The sequence below is a fragment of the Chlorocebus sabaeus genome, chromosome X (assembly GCF_047675955.1).
Source record: "Chlorocebus sabaeus isolate Y175 chromosome X, mChlSab1.0.hap1, whole genome shotgun sequence".
Classification (NCBI taxonomy): Eukaryota; Metazoa; Chordata; class Mammalia; order Primates; family Cercopithecidae; genus Chlorocebus; species Chlorocebus sabaeus.
In genome coordinates this window covers 29,489,937-29,517,290 of record NC_132933.1, presented here as the reverse complement: position 1 = coordinate 29,517,290, position 27,354 = coordinate 29,489,937, and the positions used below count along the sequence as shown (strand labels likewise).

Genomic DNA, 27,354 nt, shown 5'->3' with positions numbered 1-27,354 from the left:
TAAAAAAAATCGGCCAAAGTCCTTAATATACATATTGCCAAAAGAAGATATACAGATGGTAAATAAGCACATGAAAAGATGCTTCATATTATATGTCATCAGGGAAATATAAATCTAAGTTAGAATGACCATAACCCATTAGAATGGCCAAAATCCAGAACACTGACAACACCAAATGTTGGTGAGGATGTGGAGCAATAGGAGCTCTCATTCATTGCTGGTGGGAATGCAAAATGGTACAGCCATTTTGAAAGACAGTTGTCATTTCTTAAAAAACTAAATATACTCTTACCATATGATGCATATGGTACCAATACCAATCATGGTCTTTGATATTTACTCAAAGGAATTGAGAACTTGCATCCACACATAAACCTGCACATGTATGTTTATTTATAGCACATTTGTTCCCAATTACAAAACTTGAAAGCAATCAAGATGCTCTTCAGTAGGTGAATGGACGAAATATGGTACATCCAGACAATGGAATGTTAAATTCAATGCTAAAAAGAAATGAGATATCAGGCCATAAAAATACGTGGAAGAATCTTAAACGCATATTTCTAAGTGAAAGAAGCCAGTCTGAAAAGGCTAAATACTGTATCATTCCAACTATATGACATTCTGGAAAAAGCAAACCTATGGAGACAGTAAAAAAGATTAGTGGTTGCCAAGGGTTGGTGGAGAGGGAAGGATGAATAGGAGAAACACAGAGGATTGTTAGGGCAGTGAAACTATTCTGTATGATACTCTAATGGTGGATACATGTGGATACAGTTGTCCAAACCCATAGAAAGTACACCACCAAGTGTTACCCTAATGTAAACTATGGACTTTGGGCAATAGTGATGTGTTAGTGTACTAGTGTATGTTCATCAATTGTAACAAATGTACCACTCTAGTTGGGGATGTTGATAATGGGAAGGGCTGTGTATGTATAGGTGTATAAGGGCAGGGAGTGTATTGGAAATCTCTATACCCTCTTCTTTTTTTTTTTTTTTGAGATGGAGTTTCACTATTGTTATCCAGGCTGGAGTGCAATGGCACGATCTCGGCTCACTGCAACCTCTGCCTCCAGAGTTCAAGTGATTCTCCGGCCTCAGCCTCCCAGGTAGCTAAGATTACAGGCATGCACCACCATGCCCGGCTAATTTTTGTAGTTTTAGTAGAGATGGGGTTTCACCATGTTGGCCAGGCTGGTCTCGAACTCCTGACCTCAGGTGATCTAACTGCCTCAGCCTCCCAAAGTGCTGGGATTACAGGTGTGAGTCACCGCCCCCAGCCTCTTTACCCTCCTGTTGATTTTGCCATGATTCTAAAATTTCTCTAAAAAATATAAAGTCTTTACACCTAAAGTAATTCTGTGTGTGTGTGTGTGTGTGTGTGTGTGTGTGTGTGAGGAGGGGTAGACAAGTCAGTTCAATCCACAAATACAGTTTTCTTGCTGATCTCACTTTTATCCAGGGATACATGTTTGACTAGAGAAATAGAGGCTTCTTAGACTTCAGGCAATCCTCTATAAATATTATACTCTCAGCTGAGCTTTCCATAAGTATTGAGCAACTGTGGGTTTGAGGGTATGTTCTCTGACAAATCCTTAGAACACAACTATTCTGTGTTTGCCAAAGCACAGAGCTATGTGTCTTAAAAGTCAACCCAAATGAAGGATGAGCCAAACAGGAACCAGTCCTTGAATTGAAAGCCACTGCCCTTCTGTGTGGAGGTAGACCAAGGGAATATTCACTGTCAGGGCCAATATAACTCTTGGGAAGCAAGTTGTGGTCTGGTTTAGCCAGAGATGAGCCAGACCCCTAAACTCTAAATTAGAGAGCATCACCATAGTGATTTTAGGCAGCAAAAATTTAAAACAGCAATGAAATGTCAGTCATGAAAAAGCTCAGGAAAGACCTAGCTTTGAACAATGAAACTTCCTAATGAGCCAGCCACCAAAGAGAAACTTGTTTAAAAGATATGTCTAGGTAACTGAATGAATCAACGTACTGTACAGGATTGTTATTGCCGAACTTGATAAATGTTGGGGAATGTCTACTCAGAATGGTGATTTTGATTTTTTTCTTTTTTTTTCAAGATGGGGTCTTGCTTTGTTGCCAAGGCTGCAGTTCAGTGTTATAGCTCACTGCAGCCTCAACCACCCAGGTTCATCCTCCCACCTCAGCCTCCCGAGTAGCTGGGACTACAGGCATGCACCACCACACCCGGCTAATTTTTGTAGTTTTAGTAGAGATGGGTTTCGCCATGTTACCCAGACTGGTCTGAAACTCCTGACCTCAAGTGATTCATCCGCCTCGGCCTCCCAAAGTGTTGGGATTACAGGCATGAGCCTCCGCGCCTAGCCTGAAGCTTCTCTTTTGTAGCTGTCATGCCTAGCTTGTGACAATAAAACTTTCTGCTAATGGGGATAGATAAAGCATCTATCTTCTTACTTCAAAGTGATATTAAGTTATGAAAGTACTGAAAGTACTACTCAATTTCAGCAGGACTTTCATAACTTAATATCACTTTGAAGTAGTAGATAGATGCTTTATCTCAGAATTTCCTCAGAAATTGAGGAAAAGCCAGTACACACGACTTGTTGACTGAATCGGAAAATGCCCATCAGGTTAAATGGAGCAGAGTCCTACTGATCCTGCCATTCTTATTTGATTGGCAACTAGGAGTGACTGAAAATACATTTAGGCAAAATGCTAAATGGTCAAGTGTTAAAATCAATATTTACCTGAAGCCAAGGCCTAAACTAAATAATGCTATCAGAAAATTTCTGGAATGCAACAGTAAATCCAAAATTGTATTGAAGCATTATTAAATGTCTTTTGTTTAAAAATGAGGTTTTCAGCTACACAAGGTGGCTCATGCCTATAATCCCAACACTTTGGGAGGCTGAGGCAGGAGGATCGCTTGAGGCCAGGAGTTCAAAACTGGCTGCCTGGGCAACAAAGCAAGACACTATCTCTGCAAAATTATTTTAAAAATTATCCAGGTGTGGTAGCACAGCCTGTAGTCCCAGTGATATGGGAGCCGGGCAGGTAAGTGCTGGGTAGAGAAGGGTGGGGTCCCTGGCCAAGGGCTCCACCCTCGGGCCTGTGCCCATGGACCTGAATGAGGACAGGTATTTCTGTTTTCACGCCCAAAAAGTCGCCTTTTCGCTGGCCACCGCCCCCCACCCCTGCTGGCATCCTGTGCCCATAAAAACCCAACACCTAGCGGGCACAGACACAAGCAGCCGGACATTGAGAGGAGCAGAGGAACACACCAGCAGATACTGGCAGACCAGCAACAGTGGAATGGCACAGATGCCAAGGGGATTTCTGCCCAGGGCAGTTGGAGAAGAGTCCCACCGCTGGGTGGCCCGACTCCAGGGTAAGACCACCTTCCCACTCTATTCCCTGATTCCGGCTCCCCATCCATCTAGCTACCTCCACCACTCAATAAAACCCTGCACTTAACCTTCCAGCCCATGTGTGATCTGATTCTTCTGGTACACTGGGCAAGAACTCAGGCTGTCACACTCACCCCATGTCCTTGAGATAAGGCAGAGGGTCTACTGAGCTGACTAACACAAGCCGTGGAACACACGCCCACTTGGGCTTCGGGAGTCCTGCTGTGGGGCCAGAGCCCAAAAACACTCTTCGCAGCCTCTGCACCTGCTTGTCTGCATGCTCCTTCTAGGGGTCTGAGCAGCAGGGCACTGAATAAGGGAACCGCACCTCTGTTGCATGCCCTGCAAGGGGAATAAGAGAACTCTCTCATTTCACCAGCTAGTCTGGAGGCTGAGGCAGGAGGATCACTTGAGCCTGGCATTTCTAGGCTGCAGGGAGCTGTGATTGTGTCACTGGGCAACAGAGTGAGGCCTTGTCTCAAAAAGAAAAAAAAAAAAAAAAGTTTTTACATTGAACATTTTTATTAATAGGTATATTTTTTGAGACAGAGTCTTGTTCTGTCACCCAGGCTGGAGTACAGTGGCAAGACGTTGGCTCACTGCAGCCTCCACCTCTCAGGTTTAAGCGATTCTCATCATGCCTGAGCCTCTCAAGTAGTCAGGATTACAGTTGTCCGCCACTACCCATGGCTAACTTTTGTATTTTTCATGGAGATGGGGTTTCACCATGTTCCCCAGGCTGGTCTGGAACTCCTGACCTCAAGTGATCTGCCCTCTTTGGCCCCCCAAAGTGCTGGCATTACAGGCATGAACCACCGTGCCCAGTCAATATAACATACTTTTAAATGACTTTTTTTTTTTTTTTTTTTTTTTTTTGGTGTACAGGTCTCTAAAGAGTTCATAAACAATTTTATGGTGTTGTTGTTCGGAACTTTCCCTCTTTCCCTCTCTGCCGTCTTTCTGATACTTTCAGGTTTCTAAGGCTTCCATATTCAGTCCTCTGACCAGAAAACTGGGATTTTTAGTTAGTTCATTCTGCCATAGATTAATACTTCTTGTGACTGTGCTCCTGTCTGGAAGGAAAGAGAGAGGGAAATGAACCAATGGGTGTTTGCTCCCCCGTCTTGTTACCACAGCTCCTCAGAGTTTTAGGCCCCTGTGAGGTGCTTTGACTATTGCAGCCACTGCTGCTGTCCACGCTGTGATAGGACTGCAAGTTTACTTTGAATTATTGTCTTCTTTTCCAATATGTCTGCTACCACATACTTTATGGAGTTCTCAAATAGATGCTCCATGCATTCTATCCAGGTTTTATAGCTGCATTCAGTGGGAGAGGCAGAGTGGAATGTGCTTCTACAACTTAACTAGAAAACCAGCTCTTGCTGTTTTATACAATCTTTTGAGAGAAATTTGTCTTTGAACAGTGGACCTAGATGTGTTAATAGAGCAATGTAATAGACTCTTAAGATACTGGCTGGGCATGGTGGCTCACGTCTGTAACCCCAGCACTTTGGGAGGCTGAGGTGGGCAGATCACTGGAGGTCGGGAGTTTGTGACCAACCTGGCCAACGTGGTGAAACCCCGCCTCTACTGAAAATACAAAAATTAACTGGGTGTGGTGGTGCATGCCTGTAATCCCAGCTACTCAGGAGGCTGAGGCAGGAGAATCTCTTGAACCCGGGAGGCAGAGGTTGCAGTGAGTCAAGATGACACCACTGCACTCTAGCCTGAGTGGCAGAGTGAGACTCCATCTCAAAAAAAAAAAAAAAAAAAAAATTATCTACGAATTGCCACCTGTGTCTTAGCATTCATTGCATGTGTGCATCTAGTCAAACTCCAGAAGCAGATTTGCCTAGCTCATCTACAGTTGACCGTAGATGCATGAAGGAGCCCAGCTAAGACCAGAAGAACTGCCCAGCTGAGCCGAATTAAACTGACAACCTGCAGAATTGTTAGCCAAATAAATGGTGTTTTATTAAAACCACTAAATTTTTGGGTGGTTTTTAAAATAACATAGCAATAACTAACTGCTACTGTAAGCAAAGTACAACAAAAGCATTAATCCATTGTGCTGTGATTTTAAAAAGGATTTCTGGTTGATTTTGCACTTCCAAGGGTACAATGCACAAAATTTTAAAAATACCATAGCTAATAGTATTGCTAATCCTTTTTATGCACAGTAGAATATAATTCAGACAAAACATTTTTCAGTAACTTAATTTTTAAGAGGAATTTTGTACCTGAGATTCATAGCTTGGGCACATTTCAAAAATCCTTCAATTTCAACTACTGAAAATGATTGGCAGTCTATAAGCATCATTTCAACAAGTTTTGTTTAGATTCTTAAACTCCATAGACTCAACACGATAAGGAACTGCCTTAAAGGATTCCTGTAAAGTCTGTTTTTTTGAAGCTTGCTTAATGAGAATCAAATGAGCTTTGGTTACCTTACTTGTCTCTAACACATTCTTGTCTTTATAGTCATTACATTCTTTGTTACTATATTTGGATGAAACATGATTTTTCATGGCTGTTGCATGTGATTTTGGATTTTTTTCCTCATGAAATTTGGAAGCCGAAAAGTTGACATTTAGCTTTTATTTTGTCTTCATAAGCTATGAAGGATTTTCAAATAAGACTTTTTCTTAAAACACTCATGGCCTTATAATTAAACAACTGAACATTAAATAAAGTTATTTATTTATTTATTTATTTATTTATTTATTTATTTGAGACAGAGTCTCAGAGTGCAATGGCGTGATCTCAGCTCACTGCAACCTCCACCTCCTGGGTGCAAGCAATTCTCCTGCCTCAGCCTCCCAAGTAGCTGGGATCACAGGCATGCGCCACCACACCAGGCTAGTTTTTGTATTTTTAGTAGAGACAGGGTTTCGCCACGTTGGCCAGGCTGGTCTCGAACTCCTGATCTCAGGTAATCCACCAACCTCAGCCTCCAAAAGTGTTGAGATTACAGGCGTGAGCCACTGCCCCCAGCCAATACAATTCTTAAAGGTTATTTTGTTTATTGTTCCAAATGATGATACAAGAAAACAATTCTACAAAGATTAGAATTATATCTAATTTTTATTTTTGTTTTATAATTTAAAAAAGTATTTGCTCAAAAAGAATATGATTGTCTTAAATGTATTTGGCTACTGCATATTATCCTAATATTTTATTTTATTTTATTCTTGGTTTTTGAGACAGGATCTCACTCTATGCCTCAGGATGGAGTGCAGTGGTGCAATCATAGCTCACTGTAACCTCAAACTCCTGGGCTCAAGTGGTCTTCCCACCTTAGCCTCCTGAATAGCTGGGACTACAGATGTGTGCCACCACACCTGACTAAGTTTAAAAAAATTTTTTGTAGCCTTAAACTCCTAGCCTCAAGCAATCTTCCCATTTTGACCCCCCAAAGTGCTGGGATTACAGGCATAAGCCACAGTGTCTGGCCCTTAATATTTGTATTGACTGTTCACCTATTTCCCTATTTATTAATAACTTTTTGTAAGTTCCTATGTTTGTACATAAAATTAGATACTTTCATAATCCCCATTAAGTATTGTAGCATTTAACTCTTGCCATAATCAATATATATTTATACTTCAAAGGACTGAAACATTTCAACATATAAGGCATGTGGGGAGGTTTTCACCCCATTTGACATCTAGAATGCTTACCTACATTTGAAAATGCTTAGATATTAAAAATAAACCTAAATTATATTCTTTGTTCATATTACCGACAGTTTGGTACTGATTATATATGATGATAACATATAAGATCACGTCTTGCACCAGTTCTGGGATGGCAGAAGTAGTGTTGAGGTAGACATTTGACCTTCCAAAGGGTAAGGCCAAAGGTGAGAGCAGATTTTGGCCAAATATTAAGGCCAAAGCTAACTTTCTTTTCTCTTCTTTTCTTTTTTTTTTTTAGACAGAGTCTCGCTCTGTCGCCCAGGCTGGATTGCAGTGGCATGATCTCAGCTCACTGCAACCACCACCTCCCAGGTTCAAGTGATTCTCCTACCTTAGCCTCCTAAGTACCTGGGATTATAGGCGCTTGCCACCATGCCCAGCTAATTTTTATGTTTTTAGTAAAGATGGGGTTTCGCCATGTTGGCCAGGCTGGTCTCGATTTCCTGGCCTCAAGTGATCCAGCCGCCTTGGCCTCCCAAAGTTTTGGAATTACGGGCGTGGGCCACCGCGCCCGTCTCCAAAGCTAACTTCCAATGCATCCCTACAGCTGACTCTTACTTTTTCCCCGGCTCCAGAACTGTCCTAGATGATGTGACTTAGAAAGTATCTGGGATGATTTTAATCCATAAGGGCACACAGAGGAACATTATAACATCCTGCTTCATTTGGCTTCACTTCCACATAGCATCCCATGCCTTCACTAATACCACCCCCACCCCTGCCCCAGAAGACATAAATCTCTTCCTTTTGTGAACCATTTTGGTCAGGCTGGTCTTGAATTCCTGACCTCAGGTGATCTGCCAGCCTGGGCCTCCCAAAGTGCTGGGATTACAAGCATGAGCCACTACACCCGGCCTATCCTGGTACATTTTCAAAACCAAGAAACTAACACTGATACATTGCCATTATCTAAACTGGGTCCTTTTAAAATTACTAGGGTGAGCAAGTTAAGTGGAGAGTGCACCTGCAGTGAAAAAAGGGAGATAACTGAAAAAAGATGAAAGAACTTGACCAGATTCTTTTGTAGTTAATAAGTGTGATGATTGGATTTTCATGCTCTTATGTGAGATGTGTCTCCCTCAAACCTTGTCATGGCATCTTGGCACATTACCCATCTGATGTGGAAAAAAAGAAAAAAGAAAGAAAGAACTTGATCAGGAGACCAAACATAAGAAGAGCCAGAGAGGACCATGGTTTTCTTTAGAGAAGAAGAGGCTGCAGAGGTGAAACATCACTGGAATCATTAAATGATTGTTGGAGGTTGTGCATTGTTTCTAATTTCCCCTAAGTATAGACGTAAAAATTGCAGGAAACCACTCTTGGATGGAAGAAGCCACATTAAATGTTGGAGAAAGTTGCTGAGGCAGGATCTCAAGAGTTGGGTGGAAGAAGAACCAGTGGAGCAATGATGTCCTCAGAAACCAGCAAACATACTAGGCAGACTTTCCAGTTTTAATGCTCTTTATGGTTTTGTAAAAAGTAAGAACAGCCTTTCTCTAACAAGGGATATCCTGAACAAGAGATGGGTTGCCCTCAAACTTCTGGTTGTCTATTGCTGATTAAAAGGAAGGCCAGCTAAGCACAATGCAGTATCCTAGATTGGATCCTGCAATAGAAAAAGGACATTAGTGGAAAAACTAGTGACATCTAAGTCTGGAGTTTAGATAATGGCAATGTATCAGTGTTAGTTTCTTGGTTTTGAAAATGTACCAGGATAGGCTGGGTGTCGTGGCTCATGCTTGTAATCCCAGCACTTTGGGAGGCCGAGGCTGGCAGATCACCTGAGGTCAGGAATTCAAGACCAGCCTGACCAAAATGGTGAAACCCCATCTCTACTAAAAATGCAAAAATTAGCTAGGCGTGGTGGCACATGCCTGTAATCCCAGCTACTTGGGAGGCTGAGGCAGGAGAATCGCTTGAATCCAGGAGGCAGAGATTGCGGTAATCTGAGATCACACCACTGCACTACAGCCTGGGCAACAGAGTGACACTCTTTCTCCAAAAAAAAAAAAAAAAAAAGAAGAAGAAGAAAGAAAGGAAGGAAGGAAGGAAGGAAGGAAGGAAGAAAGAAAGAAAGAAAGAAAGAAAGAGAAAGAAAGAAAGAAAGAAAGAAAGAAAGAAAGAAAGAAAGAAAGAAAGAAAGAAAGAAAGAAAGAGAAAGAAAGAAAGAAAGAAAGAAAGAAAATGTACCAGGATAATGTAATGTGTTAACCTTGATGAAAACTGGATGGGAATAGATGAGAATTCTCTGTACTATCTGCAAGTTTTCTGCAAATCTAAATTTATTCCAAAAGTGAAAAACAAACAAAAAGAAAACACCTAAAACTGAGGGAAAATAAGAAGGCATGAATTTGAAAGCAGGCTAGTGGGTTTTTATAGGGAGGCTTTTCCTTCAGGGCTAGGCAGCGCCCACAGAGAAGGTTAAACGGAAAGAACGTAATGACTGCTCCAAATATGGACTAGAAAGTAAAGTAATGAAACACAACTGAGGGAAAATAAGTAGAGGATAGACTCACATCAGGATACTTCGTGTAAATTTTGAGAAAATGATCTCAATATTAACATGTATATTATAATGAGATAGCAATGGTCTAATACAAACTCATTCTCTCATACAGATTATCCTTTAGTGTTTAGCCAATGTTCAATTCACATGGAATTGACATCTGCCACCTTTGGTGAGAGTTATAAGGAACCAGATTTTTTTTTTTTTCTTCCTCCATGCCGATGTGAACTGTGGTTAAACCATGGTTTTGGAGTGAGATGGCTCAATATTTTTTCTTACCATGTTGTTTCATAGTTTTAAATTCTGCATTAAAAAATTAAACCACTTAAAAAATAAACAAGTAAAGTCATATCAAACTAAAAATCTTCCAAATCATGAACTAAATAATCAACAAAATGAAAAGGCTACCCACAGAATGGGAGAAAATACTTACAAACTATATAGCTAATAAAAGGTACTATGATCTGAATGTTAGTGTCCCCCCAAATTCATATATTGAAGCCTAATCCCCAAAGTGACAGTGTTTCCATTAGGGCAGAGCCCTAACGAATGGTATTAGTGCCCCTATAATGATATTCCCCAAATTCCCTTTGTATGTACTCCACGTGCTTTTTCGATTATCCTATTCTAGTACAACCACTTTTTGGAATACTGTATTATCAGGCATTAATACCTTAGCATAGATTGGTTTATCTCAACCTAGAGACTGGTAAATTTTTTACTCATTTGTTTATTTATTTTAGAGATAGGATCTCACTATGTTGCCCAGGCTGGCCTTGAACTCCTGGGTTCAAGGTATCTTCCCACCTCAGTTTACCAAGTAGCTGGGACTGTAGGTACATGCCACCATGCCTGGGAAGACTGGTTAACTTTGATGAGAAATCAGAAAAGACCTTGAGTACCGAGGATGGACTGTGAAAGTGAAGGATGAGGTGTAGAACAAAATGGGGAGAGGACACTGGAAATTGCCTCACTTACTTCAGACCAAGAGTTCTGAAAGCTCCCCTAGCAATTTCAGTCCCTGGGAAGCTTCTGTAAAAATTTTTATTTTAAACTTTTATTTTAGGTTCAGAAGTGCAGGTTTATTATATAGGTAAACTCATTTCACAGGGGTTTGTTGTACAGATTATTTCATCACCCAAGTGTAAAACCTAGTACCCAATAGTTATTTTTTCTGCTCTTCTTCCTCCTCCTAACCTCCACCCTGAAGTAGACCCCAGTGTCTGTTGTTCCTTCTTTGTGTTCATGAGTTCTTATCATTTAGCTCTCACATGAAAGTGACAATATGCAATATTTAGTTTTCTGTTAATGCATTAGTTTGCTAAGGATAATACCCTCCAGCTCCATCCATGTTCCCGCAAAAGACACAACTGCATTCTTTTCTATGGCTGCATAGTATTCTATGGTGTGTAAGTACCATATTTTCTTTATCCAGTCTGACATTGATGGGCATTTAGGTTGATTCCATGTCTTTGCTATTGTGAATAGTGCTGCAATAAACATTCACATACACGTGTCTTTAAGGTAGAATGATTTATATTCCTCTGGGTGTATACCCAGTATTGGGATTGCTGGACTGAATGGTAGTTCTGTTTATATCTCTTTGAGGAATTGCTATACTGCTTTCCACAATGGTTGAACTAATTTACACTTGCACCAACAGTGTGTCAGTGTTCCCTTTTCTCCACAACCTCGTCAGCATCTGTTATTTTTTTGAGTTCTTAATAATAGCCATTCTGACTGGGGTGTGAGATAGCATCTCATTGTAATTTTGATTTGCATTTCTCTAATGATCAGTGATGTGGAGCTTTTTTGCATATGCTTGTGGGCCGCATATATGTCTTCTTTTGAAAAGTGTCTGTTCACGTCCTTTGCCTATGTTTTAATGGGGTTGTTTGTTTTTCTCTTGTAAATTTGTTTAAGTTCCTTATAGATGCTGGATATTAGGCCTTTGTCAGAGGCATGGTTTCCAAAATATTCTCCCCCATTCTGTAAGTTGTCTGTTTACTCTGTTGATAGTTTCTTTTGCTGTGCAGAAGCTCTTAAGTTTAATTAGATCCCATTTGTCAATTTTTGCTTTTGTTGCAATTGTTTTTGACATTTTTGTCATGAAATCTTTGTCCATTCCTGTGCCCAGGATGGTATTGCCTAGGTTGTCTTCCAGGATTTTATAGTTTTAGGTTTTATATTTAAGTCTTTAATCCATCTGGACTTGATTTTTGTATATGGTATAAGGAAGGGGTCCAGCTTCAATTTCCTGCGTATGGGTAGCACCATTTATTGAATAGAGAATCTTTCCCCATTTCTTGTTTCTGTCAGCTTTGTCAAAGATCAGATGGTTATAGGTGTGCAGCCTTATTTCTGACTCTCTATTCTGTTCCATTGGTCTATGTGCCTGTTTCTGTACCAGTACCATGTTGTTTTGGTTACTGTAGCCGTGTAGTATAGTTTGAAATTGGGTAATGTGATGCCTCCAGCTTTTTTTTTTTTTTTTTCTTAGGATTGCCTTGGTTGCTCAGGCTTTTCTTGTTGTTGTTGTTCCATATGAATTTTTAAATAGTTTTTTCTAGTTCTGTGAAGAATATTGTTGGTAATTTGATAGGAATAGCATTGAATCTGTAAATTGCTTTGGGCGATATGGCCATTTTAATGACATTGATTCCTCCTGTCCATGACCATGGAATGTTTAGCCATTTGTTTGTGTTATCTCTGATTTCTTTCAGCAGTGTTTTGTAATTCTCCTTGTAGAGATTTTTCACCTCCCTGGTTAGCTGTATTCCTAGATATGTTGTTCTTTTTGTGGCAATTGTGAATGGGATTGCCTTCCTGATTTGGCTCTCAGCTCGGTTTTGTTTTTTTTTTTTTTTTCTGTATAGGAATGCTAGTGATTTTTGTATGTTGATTTTGTATCTTGAAACTTTGCTGAAGTTGTTTATCAGCTGAAGACCATGGGGATTTCTCGATATAGAATCCTGTTTTCTGCCAACAGGGATAGTTTTACTTCTTCTCTTCCTATTTGAATGCCCCTTATTTCTTTTCCTTGCCTGATTGCTCTGTCCAGGACTTTCAATACTGTATTGAATAAGAGTGGTGAGAGAGCACATTATTGTCTTGTGCCAATTTTCAAGGGGAATGCTTCCAGCCTTTGTCCATTCAAGTATGATGTTGGCTATGGGTTTGTCATAGATGGCTATTATTATAATATTTTGAGGTGTGTTCCTTCAATACCCAACTTATTGAGAGTTTTTAACATGAAGGAATGTTGAATTTTATCAAAAGCCTTTTCTGCATCTATTGAGGTAATCGTGTGGTTTTTGTCTTTAGTTCTGTTTATGTGATGAATCACATTTATTGATTTGTATATGTTGAACCAACCTTGCATCCCTGGTGTTAACGGTGGCGGGTGTCCAGGTTCTTGGCATCTTGAACAAAGAATTGAACAAAATGCACAAATAAGGCAAAGAAGGGATGAAGAGATTTATTGAAAATGAAATTATACTCCACAATGTGGGAGCAGACCTGAGCATAGGGGCTTAAAGACCCTGTTACAGAGTTTTTATGAGTTTAAATGCCCTCTACTTGGGGAATGCCCTATGTAAATGAAGAGCATGAAGTGAAGTTACAAAGTCATTTACAGCATATACCCTATGGAGAAGATATTTCCTGTTATAACTGAAGTGTGAACCTGCCTTATGTTCCCTGCCTCCAGACCCTATCTATTTTCCTGCCTCATCTCCCCCGGAGAGATATGATCCCCATAAATCTTTATGGGAGGAAAAGGGACTAATGGTCTTTTTTCTGTAACTGCTTCATGCTGGCTTGGAGCATAGTCCCTACCTATTGGGGATCATAGAACTCGCCCTGCTGTATCTAGTTGAGGCAGGGCAGCTTCTTGATGACCAGGGGTAGTGTCTTCACCTCATCTGAAGCTTGATGGTCTCTAGGTGAGAGGAAATGAATTAGGTTAAAATATTCAATGGGAACTTCAGGGGGTGGATACCTATGCTGTCAGAAATATTTGTTATAGAGATTTGCAGGAGAAAAAACAAAACCTGGTCTGTTCTAGAATCTATGTGTTTCCTTAGCACAAATCTTAGCACGAGTGACTCCATTTTGGTTTGGTTTGATTTGTTGGGGCCTAGTGCATGAACTTAATTCAAAACAATGGACTCTCAGAATTTTGTTTAAAAACATTTTCCCTTTTTGGTCAGGTTCTCACTTAGGTGAGCATGTGACCAAAACTTAGGGCCTTAGTGCCACTCTCAGTTGCCATCATTTTGGATTTCCAGTCTCAGCACATCATTTATAGGTTACAGTGTCCTCATGGTTGCACATTTCTTTTAGCTCTTGTCATTCCAGTTGCAGAGAGACCATACGACATTCTAGAAATGGCTGCATGCAAGCATTTAAAATCTTTGAGAGAATACAACGCACGAGAGAGACTATTATTATGACTATTGTGAGGAAAATACCAAGAGTTTGGAGTATTCTCCTTACTCAAGGTTCCCATAAACCAAACCTCCTAAAATTAAATAGATCAAAGAATGAGCTAGATAAAGAGTTTACTCACTTGGCTAAGCAATTTTTTCATCAATCCTCTACCACTGAATTTCTGTAATCTTCATTTGATGTATTTCTCCATAGGCCACAAGTGCCAGCAGTTGCACAGGTACTTTTCTGTTTAGCTAATTCTATTATTTAGCATAACTTTCACAAGAGAATCTAAAGTCTGTTGTGTAACTGTAGCCTTTACAGTAGAATTTGCTATAGAACCTATCATGAGGGATACATTTCTAATCATTGCTTCTTTTATTTTAAACCATGGAGAAAGGACCTAACAAATGATGCACTTTTAGAAGAGTGAAGGCCTTCTGGCAATGTTCTTTTTAACCCATGATGTGGGTCAAGAGGAGTGAACCAATGTTTTGTTTTTGACCGATTATGAGGCAACGCATGTACCATTAAAGTTTCTTACCTACAATAGGACTTTATCTATCAAAGTATAAGGTTATCCATGTATAAGAGTGGCTGCAAACTCCTTCACAAATAAAAGTATACCCCATAAGTGCACACAACAGATCCCCTTTCCACTTCTATTGTTCATAGAGGCATAAGCAAGAAAAAACATTGAAAGATAAGAGTTTCATGACAGTAGAAGTCTTAATCTGTGAACTTGGGAAAAGCTGTTCACATCAAAGATGCCATCTTCTTCTTGGGAGAAATTTCCCTGGTTAGCTTTACCTCAAGGGTTCCAGTGGGTGCACAGTTCCAAAAATGTGGAGGGACCCTTCTCAGTTGCGAGACCATGAACCCAAAACCTAAGGTCCTGAAGTTTTTTTTTTTTTTTTTTTTTTTTTTTTTTTTTTTTTTTTTTTTTTTTGGAGAAGGAGTCTCGCTCTGCCGCCCAGGCTGGAGTACAGTGGCCGGATCTCAGCTCACTGCAAGCTCCGCCTCCTGGGTTCACGCCATTCTCCTGCCTCAGCCTCCCGAGTAGCTGGGACTACAGGCGCCCACCACCGCGCCCGGCTAATTTTTTGTATTTTTAGTAGAGACGGGGTTTCACCGTGATAGCCAGGATGGTCTCGATCTCCTGACCTTGTGATCCGCCCGTCTCGGCCTCCCAAAGTGCTGGGATTACAGGCTTGAGCCACCGCGCCCGGCCAATCCTGAAGTTTTGTTGTAGTGTAAATGGCAAAGCGAGTCTTTCTCCGATGTTCTCAGAAGATCCAAACCATGAAAAGCTTTCTTTACCTAGTGAAAATACACTGTAGCATAATAATCTACTCTTATAACATCAGCCTCTTGCATGGGAAAGCTTTTCTACAATCAGAAAACATGCATTGAAAATAACAATGGAAAGAAATCCCTTTATACAATGTTTAAATGACCCTCCAGGTGACCAGATATATCTGAAGCTTTAATTGTTTTCCCAGGAATATGGGATCAAGTATTGGTTATAAACTATTTTAGTAATTTGTAAGTCACTACACCAATGTGTTCAGTTTGGATCATTATATCTTTTCCATGATGAGTCATGGAATGCAGAACTCTTCTAATAAAAGCTTTAAGAACTCAGGGTGGACAAGGTGGCCATCCTCGTTCTCCATGAGTCTCCACGCTTAATTAACATTAGACTTATATCCTCTTGGATACCAGTTGTTTTTCCAAATTAGGCGCATAGCACTGACAAGAAAATTTGGTTATTTTTGTGGTTTACAATAACTTAACACAATAACCATAATTATAATTTATAGCATATACTTAGACATTAGAATTTTAGAAATCCCATACAATTTAGGAATATATTAGTATTATTCACAAAAATATAGCCTAAAGAAGATTGAACATCATTTTGGCAATCCTGTGTATCTAAACATGTCAAATAATCCTGTTTACCTCTTTTCTGGATGTTTTCAGGGGCCCTATGATTCATCCAGAAAGCCAGGCATTAGGAAAGATAATTTTGAAACTGAAGTTTGATTTTGGAATTCCAGATTACCATAAATTATTTATTTTGCCAAAATGATGACTCAGAAATTTTAAAGAAGCAAAAACCTTTTATAACTTAAAAAAAAAAAACAAACCCACACATTCTACTGTTCTTACACACCTCTCATGTAAAACTGTTTCTAGTAGTCTCAATTGCATGTTATAATAGCGAATTATAATGTAAGACCCGGTAAGTTATGTTCTGATAAGGTTTGACTATTTCCAGCATAGCTAGGTGCGTGGCTAACTTCACATGTCCCCAGGCCTTACCTAGCTGGAAAGCAGGCAAGTTAAACAATTTTCAAAAGCCAAAGAAGCAGTTTATGATCTTAAAGCATTTAGCAAACCTAACATTTGAACATAATTCAGACCACATGTTTACATTTTGAAGACATTTATATTTTACCAAGAATCTTGAAAACCATCTTTATTTTTCAAAGATTGCTAAAGTCACATGAACTAAAAGACATTATACTTTCTACTTTTCTGACAAAATATTTGATTTAAGCTCTTATTATTATTAAACCAATTAATTTAAAACTTCACAGAGGAGATTAACCAGTTTGCACAGAGAGAAAGAGGCCAGAGACTGACAGGTAAGAAATTCTTACCCTTTTGCTGGCAGGCCAGGTTTCTGGGTTTTCTCTCCCTGAGCGACCCTAGTGAACCTGCTTGACTGCATGCACGTTGCTATAAATTAAGAATATTCATAGATAGTTTACAAATTTTGGAGAAACTAGGCAGAAAGAGAAATATGACTCAAATTTTATTTGAAAGCATATACTCAATAAGCGTAAAGTGTCAGGAAGCCTAAAATCCAAAAAGTTAGTCGAAGGATAAAAAGCTAGTGTGCTCCAATAATTCCTGCAGCCTGACAAAGGTGGCTTAGGAATTCCAGATAAATAGAACGGATGATAACTTGCTAGAAATGCAATGGAAACAAAATAACTATTCACAGAACCAAATAAAAGGCTTCCACTAGCATGGTTTTATGTATATGGATACGCAAGCAAAGCCAGAGGAAAATAAATAGCAAACAAATGAAAACTAGAAGCAAAAACAAATAAACAAAAAATCAACCCTAAATTTTCCTACTCAATTTACCAAGGAGGCTACAGTTTCACCTAGGGCCCCCCAGACCCCACATAATGAATATTTTATTCCTGAAACACAATTAAATATCCTTAAGTTCACCAATATCATTATACATTCTGAGCAATCAGGAAATCCACTTTAGGCACATGACCAGTCAGTATTCCAGCATCCTCCAAGAAAAACAGTAAACATAGTGTGAAGCAGTGTAAGCATGTATGGGAAATTTGGCTTCACACTAAATCCAGCTTCATGGTTAACTATATTAAAACAAGTTGCCAAACTGCCAATGCTTTTTTACTTTAATCAAGACTAAGAGCTTTAACTATGAAAATGTTAATTAGCCAAATGTTTCCAATTCTTTATCAGGTTTTAAAGAATATTTTATTTAAACTTTTTCCACATCTTTCTCCCCTACTTAATGGTTCCTTACTACATTGTTTCATAAATAACCTTTTCAAATCTGTAATTTGAACTAACTTTTAGATAACTTCTGAATTAGACAAAAATTATTCTTTTTTTCACTAATAACATAACCCTTTCTGGCACATTTTGTATACTGAATTACGTGTTAACTAGAATGTTATCCTTAGTAACCTAAAACTTTGGTGAAACCCTAAAAAGCAAGAAATTCTGAACTGTCAGAAATGGGCATTTATAGATAAGAACAATTCCACAATTTCAGAAACATATTTCCCCATATCACAATCCTTTCTTAATTGAAAATGACCCAGATATTAAATGAACATCAAAAATAACTTTAAGATTTTAATTTACACAAAAAGTTTACCTAAAACATGTATCTCATTCACTGTAGTTAATTTTTACTTTTAACAAGGGAGACATGCGACATCGAGCAACATATATAAAATGAACATTGGTTTGGTACAGAAAGGTGGGACAACTCGAGGCAAGGAGGGGGCTTGGGGGCTTTCAGGTCACAGGTGGGAGACAAATGGTTGCATTCTTTTGAGTTTCTGATTAGCCTTTCCAAAGGAAACAATCAGATATGCATTTATCTCAGTGAGACTTTGAATAGAAGGGGAGGCAGGCTCCCCACAAGCAGCTCCCAGCTTGAATTAACACTGACATTTTAAAATATCTAACAAAGACTAACATAACATTCAGATAAAATGTATGCTGACAGTTCTGAAGGCCTTGCTATTTTTATTCCACCAATAATTTTAAAGCTAGCTTTTTTAGTAAAGTTACACTTAGGTCATGTGAACTTGAAAATTGACTTGAAAATAGACTTATTTACTTAATTTATGAATGCTCTTTTACTTATAAGCTAATTTGGTAGACAAAACATATAACAATAAGTGTACACACGAACACATCTAGTCATGTATACACACACATAAACAAAGATCCAATAGCTTGGAACCTTAGCCATGAGGTAGCAAGCTTGCCAGTTTTACTTTGCCCTAGTAGATAATCCAAGGAAGGCTGTGAACCAAAATTTTGGGTAAAGCAGTCTCCATGGCAGTTTGATTTTCAAAAACTAAACCTCCCCAGACTCCAAGGAACACTGAGCCAAACAGTACCAAGTGAGGGCATCACACGTTAACCATGCCCCCTGCTTAGAACAGCAGCACAAAGGCCTGGATACATGCAATGCCATCCCACTTTCCCATTAGACAGTAAACTTCAGATTCTAAACAATTTTGGGGCCAAGTAGCACTGCAACTGCGAGAGAAAATTCTATGGAGGGCTTATTACTACACCTCAGAACCTCTGTGGAGAGCATCCTCTTTGGAGAGTTTGAGGTCTGGAGTATCCCCCAGAGCATCCTGCTGTGGGGTTCAATCTTAGAGTTCCAGATGTCTCTGGCCTTAGGTGGGCACTGTTGCCACTTCGCATGCATTCCCTCCAGAGCCTGCTATGTGCTTTCCTTTGGAACCTGGGTGTAATCCCCAACTTTTAGCATCTTTATAATTCAATAAGGCCACGCTTTCCCATGCTTCCCATTCCATGAACTTTAATGATAGGAACTGGAGGCTGCATGGGTTTCCTTTGTCTTTAGCCAGTTGAATAGTGGAAGGGAAGAATTTAGCATAAAAAAAGGTTTAAGTCATCTGAAACATGTGTGAGTTTGCTCCGAGCTGCCCTGCACATAGGGATCAGGGGCCACGGGTGGAAAAGATTTTTTAAAAAATCATTCGCCCTTTGGGACAGGGCAATTATTCCCATTCATTCCTTGGCCTTCAGGCAATACTGGGCAGTGACCCCAGTCAATTTGCCCTCAATTTTCAAGGAGCTATTAGGAAACAGCCGCTGAAAAACTGAAAAAGAAAGAGAGAAAAAGGAAAAATGAAAAAGACCCGGATTCCTTAAGCTAACCAACTGGTGGCAGTTAGGCTTCTTCACATGGAAACCCCTTAGTTTCACCGACTATGACCAGAAACCTGCAGTTGCTACCATGTTTAGGTGCTACCCATCAAGGGTCTTGGGTTGGAAAGGAAAAGAGAGAGAGAAAGAGATTCCCCTGTATGGAGCAGAAAGGAAAAGGAGAAAGGAGAAGAAAAAATCCTAAACTTTTGTAAGATACAACAAAACTTTCTGAGTTTCTCTTCAAAGGGTTTAGCCTGTTAACTTCCTTATCCTTTGTTCTGAAACTCAACTTTCTTGTTCTTCCTTGCCCCTAGTTACCATAAAGAGCCTACCCTCTTCCCGTCAGCTCTAATCAATAACTCATATCTGTTCCCTTGGTTACCTGTACCCATTGTTCCCCAGGAACTGCACATCTCACATGCTCCACTTCTGTACCTTATGTCCCCCTCCCCTTCTATATTTAGGAAAATATGTACAAGTAGTCAATTGGGTCAGCTCAGATTGTGCGGTCTGACCCCAGTCCATGGAGGAGTGACACAGAGATAGGGACTGCCTTAGGGATAAAAACCCCCTGGTCTCCTTTGTTCCCTGTGCTCTTGTGATCTTGATCGACGCAAATGGCACTCTCCTGCAGAAGTAAATTGCCTTGCTGAGAGAATTAAACTTTTGCCCGAGTGATGGTTTTACTTCGTCGCACTGAGCATTTATTCCTGGAGCATTTTATATCCAACAATTCTGGGGGCTCATCCGGGATCCCCATTCTCCTTCGGGAAGGGGTCTTCGGTCGCCCTACCCAAGGGAGACGCGTCCCACTGCCCTGTTGCAGTGGCGTCAGGGACGGGAGATCAAGATCCACCCATTGTGACGAATAAACCCAGATTCTCAGCAACGCAGGGAAGAAAGGCCTGAAATACCGTGGCGACCAGGTAAACTCTGAGCACAGACCAATGTAGGAAACATCATAGGGTTGACAAAGTACTTCTTTGTTGGTCTCAGTGGACGGGGGGTCGGGGCATTCTGGAGGTTGAAAGTGTGTGAATGGTAACAAGCACTGCGGAGTGAGTGAGTCCAATGTGAGGTTCCGTGGTCATCTCATATGGCTTAGGGTGGCCCTTCGGGGGCCCCGTCAGGGGTTTATACTGACCCGCCATCACTGCTAAGAGGAACCTGAAACATTCCCGCGAGGGAAGCAGCCAGAGCCGACGAAGCGAAAGAAGGGTGCGGGGAACTTCCAGCAGGTGGAGCTAAAGGATAGGTGAATTGAACCTTAGCAAAGCTTCCAGCGAAGAGTACGCAAAAGACCCCCTAATATGAGGGGTTGAGCCACAAGGAACCCCCCAAATAGGCAAGAGATACCTAATATGAGGGGTTGAGCTACAGCAAGCTCCCGCTAGGCAAGAGATTCATAATACGAGGGATTGAGCCTAGCCAGGACCCAGTATGGGAAATATTATAAGCAAAAAAGATAAAGTTAGCAACAAAGATATCCCCCCGATAGTCCCCTAGGTCTCATGTTAAAACATTGGAAAGATAGTGAAAAGACTAAACATAGGAAAAAGCAACAAATGAGTCCATCTGGACTCAAGAACCAATCCTTGAACCTTTAGTTTTCTGGCCAGAATTTGGGTCGAATGAGGAATGGATTTGTGAGCTTCTAATAGAAAATGTTGCTAGTAGAAGACCTGCCTCCCGAAAGGAAATAGATTATGCCCTATGTTGGTGGCAAGGACTTGTGCCTTCTCCTCCTCCAAGGATTGAAAGGGGCAAGTCAAAAACTAATCTTTGGAGGAAAATTAGTTGCACACGCACCCCATTAAGATAGAACCATCTTGAATGAAAAAGACAGTGAAGGAAAGGGCTCAGCGGATCCTAGCAAAAAGAACAGCAAGCAGGATCGCCTAGACCATCCCCCACGTAATACACCCAACCCGTACCCTCAGGCATCGCCCCATAAGTCTGTTCTTCCCCAGCCTAAGTCCCCCTCCCTGAAAGAACTCCAAGCTCCTAATTCGCCAGGTGTCTTTTGCTGGGCTAGCAACATCAAGGATCCGCCGCAACATGTAGTCGGTGTTGTCCCGCCCATAGTGCGCCCCTGCAGCAGGCAAAGCCCGTGCTTCTGCCCCTCAGCTGGTCCAGGGTCCTGGCACCGTATTGACGGCGGCTCTGCAGGACACACAGACTGGGCCGCAGCCTGTGCTCCAGGCAGACTGCATTATAGGACATTTGCCTTACTTTTGCCGAGGCCGAGTAATACAGGGCTTCAGCCATGGCTCCAAGCAGCTAGGCATCCCCGCAGCTAAGTTTCCTGAGCAAGTAGTAGATAATCTTTCAGCTGATATATCCACTAGCATTTATTATGGTCAGGCCAGTGTTAAAAGTGAAAATATCCACCAGAAAAGAACTTCGATTCTTTAAGGTCACTTACATTAAAATGTACCACCAGAAAAGTATTAAAAGTGTGTAAGTATGAGGCTATTCTATTAAAAAGGATGGTTTAACATTAACTATTGATAATTCGCTTCACCTAACAAGTTTATTAATGAGAGATCCAAATCTAAAAAGAAAGCACACATGTTTAGATTTAACTGATTACCATACAAATGTCTGGCCAAACTTAAGAAAAACCCCTTTCAAAAGTGATTAAGGGAAAAAGGACTCAACGGTTGTTCAGTAATTCATAGAGAAGTTCGTAGAGAAATAAAGTCACACACACACACAATTTTGTCTAATAATTAGTCTCGCCAAATTTGTAAGCTGTTTGCACTTAGTCAAGCTTTAAGGTACCTGCAGGACCTGGAAAGAACCATCTATACTAATTCTAAATACGCCTTTATGGTGGCTCATACATTTAGAAAATTTCAGACTGAATTAATAGTAAAAGTCAAAGTCTTGTTTAGGAGGAGTTAATCACCCAAGAGTTAAATAACCTTCAGTTACCAGAAAAGAAAAAAAAATAGCTATTGCTCATGTCCCCAGGCACCAAAAAGCCTGTCTTTCAAGAGTCAAGAAAATAACCTAGCAAATCAGATAAGCTGGACCAGCTGCCATTTCTCCTGTAGGCACTAAAGGGAACTCAGAGAAATGTTATTCAAACCTCTTATGAAGGAAGTCCTATCCCACATACATTAGAGGACCCATTAAAGACCCCAAACCATGTGTAGCACAAAGTTTATACGTGTATAGGAATTTATACCCTTAGCCAAACAAGTCTAGAGACTTGGTTGCCATAAATCAAATGTCTTCTGTCTTCCTATTACTCTAGTAAGAATCCAAACTACCTCTCAAATCAATCCACTGCCAACATTCGTACATACTTGGTTTATCTTCCACTTTCTCTTCCCCTAGAACTCACAATTTTCCAGTACAGGCACCACCCCTAGAGTTTTCAGTACATCAACACGAGCCTAAGGAGCTGGCATAGTGCTTCTAACCACTGAAACTGCAGTCCAAACAGCAAGAAAAGATGGACCCATCACACCCAAGTCAAGAAAGCACCGCCATCCCGAAGTCGCGGAAAACCCCCCTAAACTAAGGTTAAGAAAAGTTTAACACTCTTTTATGTATTCTATTACCCTTTCTTCTTTCCTCATTCTGTTGCTGACCTTGTTAGCAATGTAACTAGGTCAGACACACCCCAAATCATTACCTTTGATGCATGCCTTGTCATGCCTTGCCAAAAGGACGAATACTGGCAAAGATATGTCTCTACTTTAGAAAAATACCTCTGCCCCTTCAAAGAAGCCACTGAGCCCGTGCCTTGCTCATGGCAGGGGTACCAATGCACCCCAAGTTGGGAGATATGTTCTCAATGAGCTGATGTCATCCTAACTACCAGAGAACATGGCAGGACCTCCCCAGAAGGCTGTGCTGACCTAAAATCTTACCTTCGCCTTACCAAAGGAACCACACCCTCTAATTGTCGACTTGACTATTGTAACCCAGTAACTATCTCTATTAATGTCCCTACCTCCACCAACCATGCGCCTCCTTTAGAATGCTTGTATTTCTTAGGAGCAGAGGCCAATGGATATGACCATATAGGCTTCTTTAAAATATGCTTTATTGATTCCCCTTCTTCTTCTCCATCTGAACCTTCTACCCTACCTAACAACAATGCCAAAGTAAATATTGTAGAAGTAAAAGATTTAAGACAAACCCTAACAATTGAAACAGGATATCAAGATGTAAATAGCTGGTTGGAATGGATTCAATATTCCATCCGCATGTTAAACAAAAGCAATTGTTATGCTTGTGCGCACGGCAGACCAGAGGCCCAGATTGTCCCCTTTCCACTAGGATGGTTCTTCAATCGACCAGGCATGGGCTGTATGGTAGCTGTTTTCCAGGATTCCACAGCCTGGAGCAACAAATCATGCCAAGCTGTCTCTCTGCTATATCCCAAAGTCCAACACACTAAGGGTCAGCCCCCAAGGGCCATCCAGCTTCCGTCTTCCAACATCAATTTCACCTCGTATTTCTCACGGGGAGAATTTGGCGTTCCTTGGAGGCTTGACGGGATGCAGTGAGCTTAAGTCCTTCCAAGAGCTTACCCATCAGTCTGCCGTTAGTCATCCTTGAGCAGATGTATAGTGGTATTGTGGTGGACCTGTACTGGACACTCTACCAAGTAACTGGAGCAGCGCTTGTGCTCCTGTCCAATTGGCTATCCCTTTCACCCTGGTATTTCATCAACCAGAAAAAGAAAAACCATAACACTGAAAAATAAGAGGAGCCCCTTATGGGTCTTTTTACTCTCAAGTTTACAGAGATGCCACTGGGGTCCCAGGGGGAGTGCCTGACAGGTTCAAGGCCCAAGACCAAATAGTTGCAGGATTTGGATCCATATTTCCATGGGTAACTATTAATAAAAATGTAGCTTGGATAAATTACATCTATTATAATCAGCAGCGGTTTATTAATTACACCAGGGATGCTATCAAAGGAATAGCTGACCAATTAGGGCCTACTAGTCAAATGGCTTGGGAAAACAGAATAGCTCTAGACATGTTATTAGCCAAAAAAGGTGGAGTTTGTGTTATGATTAAAACCCAATGTTGTACCTTCATCCCAAGCAATGCTGTCCCCGATGGGAGCATAACAAAGGCCTTGCAAGGACTTACCACTTTATGCAATGAATTAACTACAAATTTTGGAGTCGATGACCCCATTTCAGGATGGCTAGGAAAGTGATTCGGTAAATGGAAAGGAATTATGGTCTCAATTCTTATTTCCCTTGCAGTCATAATAGGCGTACTCATTCTCGTTGGGTGTTGTGTTATACCATGCATCCGTGGGTTAATACAAAGGATTGTACAAACAGCACTTACTAAAGCCTCCCTTAGTTCTCCTCCACCTTATTCAAGTAAGCTCTTCCTTTTAGAAGATCAAATCGAATGGCAAAGCCAAGACATGTTAAAAAAGTTTGAAGAGAAGGAATCATAAGAAAATTAAAAGGGAGGAATTGTAAGATACAATAAATCTTTCTGAGTTTCTCTTCAAAGGGTTTAGCCTGTTAACTTCCTTATCCTTTGTTCTCAAACTCAACTTTCTTGTTCTTCCTTGCCCCCTAGTTACTGTAAACAGCCTCTTCCCATCAGTTCTAATCAATAATTCACATCTGTTCCCTTGGTTACCTGAACCCATTGTTCCCCCGAAACTGCACATCTCACATGCTCCGCCTCTGTACCTTATGTCCCCCTCCCCTTCTATATTTAGGAAAATATGTACAAGTAGCCTGTGTGGTCCGACCGCGGCCCATGGAGGAGTGACACAGAGAGAGGGACTACATTAAGGATAAACCCTCCCTGGTCTCCTTTGTTCTCTGTGCTCTTGTGATCTTGATTGATGCAAATGGTACCTTTCTGCAGAAGTAAATTGCCTTGCTGAGAGAATTAAATTTTTGCCTGAGTGGTGGTTTTACTTCATGGCACTGAGTATTTATTCCTGGAGCATTTTATATTCAACAATTCGGGCTTACCTCTTCCTCCTGGCTGGCTTACCAAAATATATTAACAGTGGAGGGGGTCCAGGTTCTTGGTGTCTTGAAGAAAGAATTGGATAACATGCACACACAAAGCAAGGAAGGGATGAAGGGATTTATTGAAAATGAAAGTACACTCCACAGTGTGGGAGCGGGCCTGAGCATAGAGGCTCAAAGGCCCTGTTACAGAGTTTTTGTGAGTTTAAATACCCTCTACTTGGGGTATTGCCTATGTAAATGAAGAGGATGAAGTAAAGTTTCAAAGTTATTTGGCCTACACCCTATGGAGAGGGTATTTCCTGTCATAGTTGAAGTGTGAATCGGTCTTATGTTCCCTGCCTCCAGACCCTATTTTCCTGCCTCACTGGGATAAAGCCTACTTGATTGTGGTGAATAAGCTTTTTGATGTGCTGCTGGATTCAGTTTGCCTGTATTTTGTTGAGGATTTTTGCATCGATGTTCATCAAGGATATTGGCTTGAAGTTTTCTTTTATTGCTGTGTCTCTGCCAGGTTTAGGTATCAGGATGCTGCTGGCCTCATAGAATGAGTTATGGAGAAGCCCCTCCTCTTCAATGTTTTGGAATAGTTTCAGTAGAAATGGTACCAGCTGTTTTCTGAACATCTGGTAGAATTTGGCTGTGAATCCATCTTTCATTTGGTAGGCTATTTATTACAAATTCAATTCAGAGCTCATTATCATTGTGGTATAATAATATATTTGGTGTTTGTCCCAGGTTCCTGACACAGAGCTCTTTTAAAAATTTCCTGAATTATAGGAATGTCTTTTGTTATTCATAACAAGCCCTTTCAATCACACCTGAGTTTATGCTAACGAGGTGACTTAAAATGGAGCCCCTAGGTAGCCACAGGATGTGGATGTACACCACAAAGACCAAGTAATTAGAGGGTTGAAGATTTCAGGACTGCCAACAAACCTCCTGGAAGAGGGAATAAGAAGGGTTGTTACCAGAAAAACTGGTCCCCCATAATGGGGTCTATCCCTGTTTGGTACTGTGAAGCCAATACACAAAACCACAAGTGAGCATCAAAAAGCAGAGGCTTTCAAAATTGACAAATGGGATCCAATTAAACTAAAGAACTTTGGCACAGCAAAAGAAACTATCATCAGAGTGAACAGGCAACCTACAGAATGGGAGAAAATTTTTGCAATCTATCCATCTGACAAAGGGCTAATATCCGGAATCTACAAGGAACTTAAGCAAATTTACAAGAAAAAAACAACTCCATCAAAAAGTGGGCAAAGGATATGAACAGACACTTCTCAAAATAAGACATTTATGTGGCCAACAGACATATGAAAAAAAGTTCATCAACACTGCTCATTAGAGAAATGCAAATCAAACCCACAATGAGATACCATCTCATGCCAATTAGAACAGTGATCATTAAAAAGTCAGGAAACAACAGATGTAGGCAAGGATGTGGAGAAATAGGAACGCTTTTACACTGTTGGTGGGAGTGTAAATTAGTTTAACCATTGTGGAAGACAGTGTGGCAGTTCCTCAAGGATCTAGAACCAGAAATACCATTTGACCCAGCAATCCCATTACTAGGTATATACCCAAAGGATTATAAATCAATCTACTATAAAGATACGTGCACACATATGTTTATTGTGTGGAATAATAACTTGGAACCAACCCAAATGCCCACCAATGACAGACTGAATAAAGAAAATGTGGCACATATACACCATGAAATACTATGCAGCCATGAAAAAGGATGAGTTCATGTCCTTTGCAGAAACATGAGTGAAGCTGGAAACCATCATTCTCAGCAAACTAACACAGGAACAGAAAACCAAACGCTGCATGTTCTCACTCATTAGTGGGAGTT

The 27,354-nt window shown here is 40.6% G+C and overlaps 1 non-coding gene across 1 annotated transcript; it reads left to right on the top strand.

Annotated features, from left to right (window-relative positions):
• The first annotated feature begins 8,110 nt into the window (after positions 1 to 8,110).
• On the top strand, positions 8,111 to 8,216 carry LOC119621022 (small nucleolar RNA U13). The gene has a single exon (XR_005237558.1). It is a non-coding gene; the product is annotated as a small nucleolar RNA U13 (small nucleolar RNA).
• Positions 8,217 to 27,354: the final 19,138 nt, after the last annotated feature.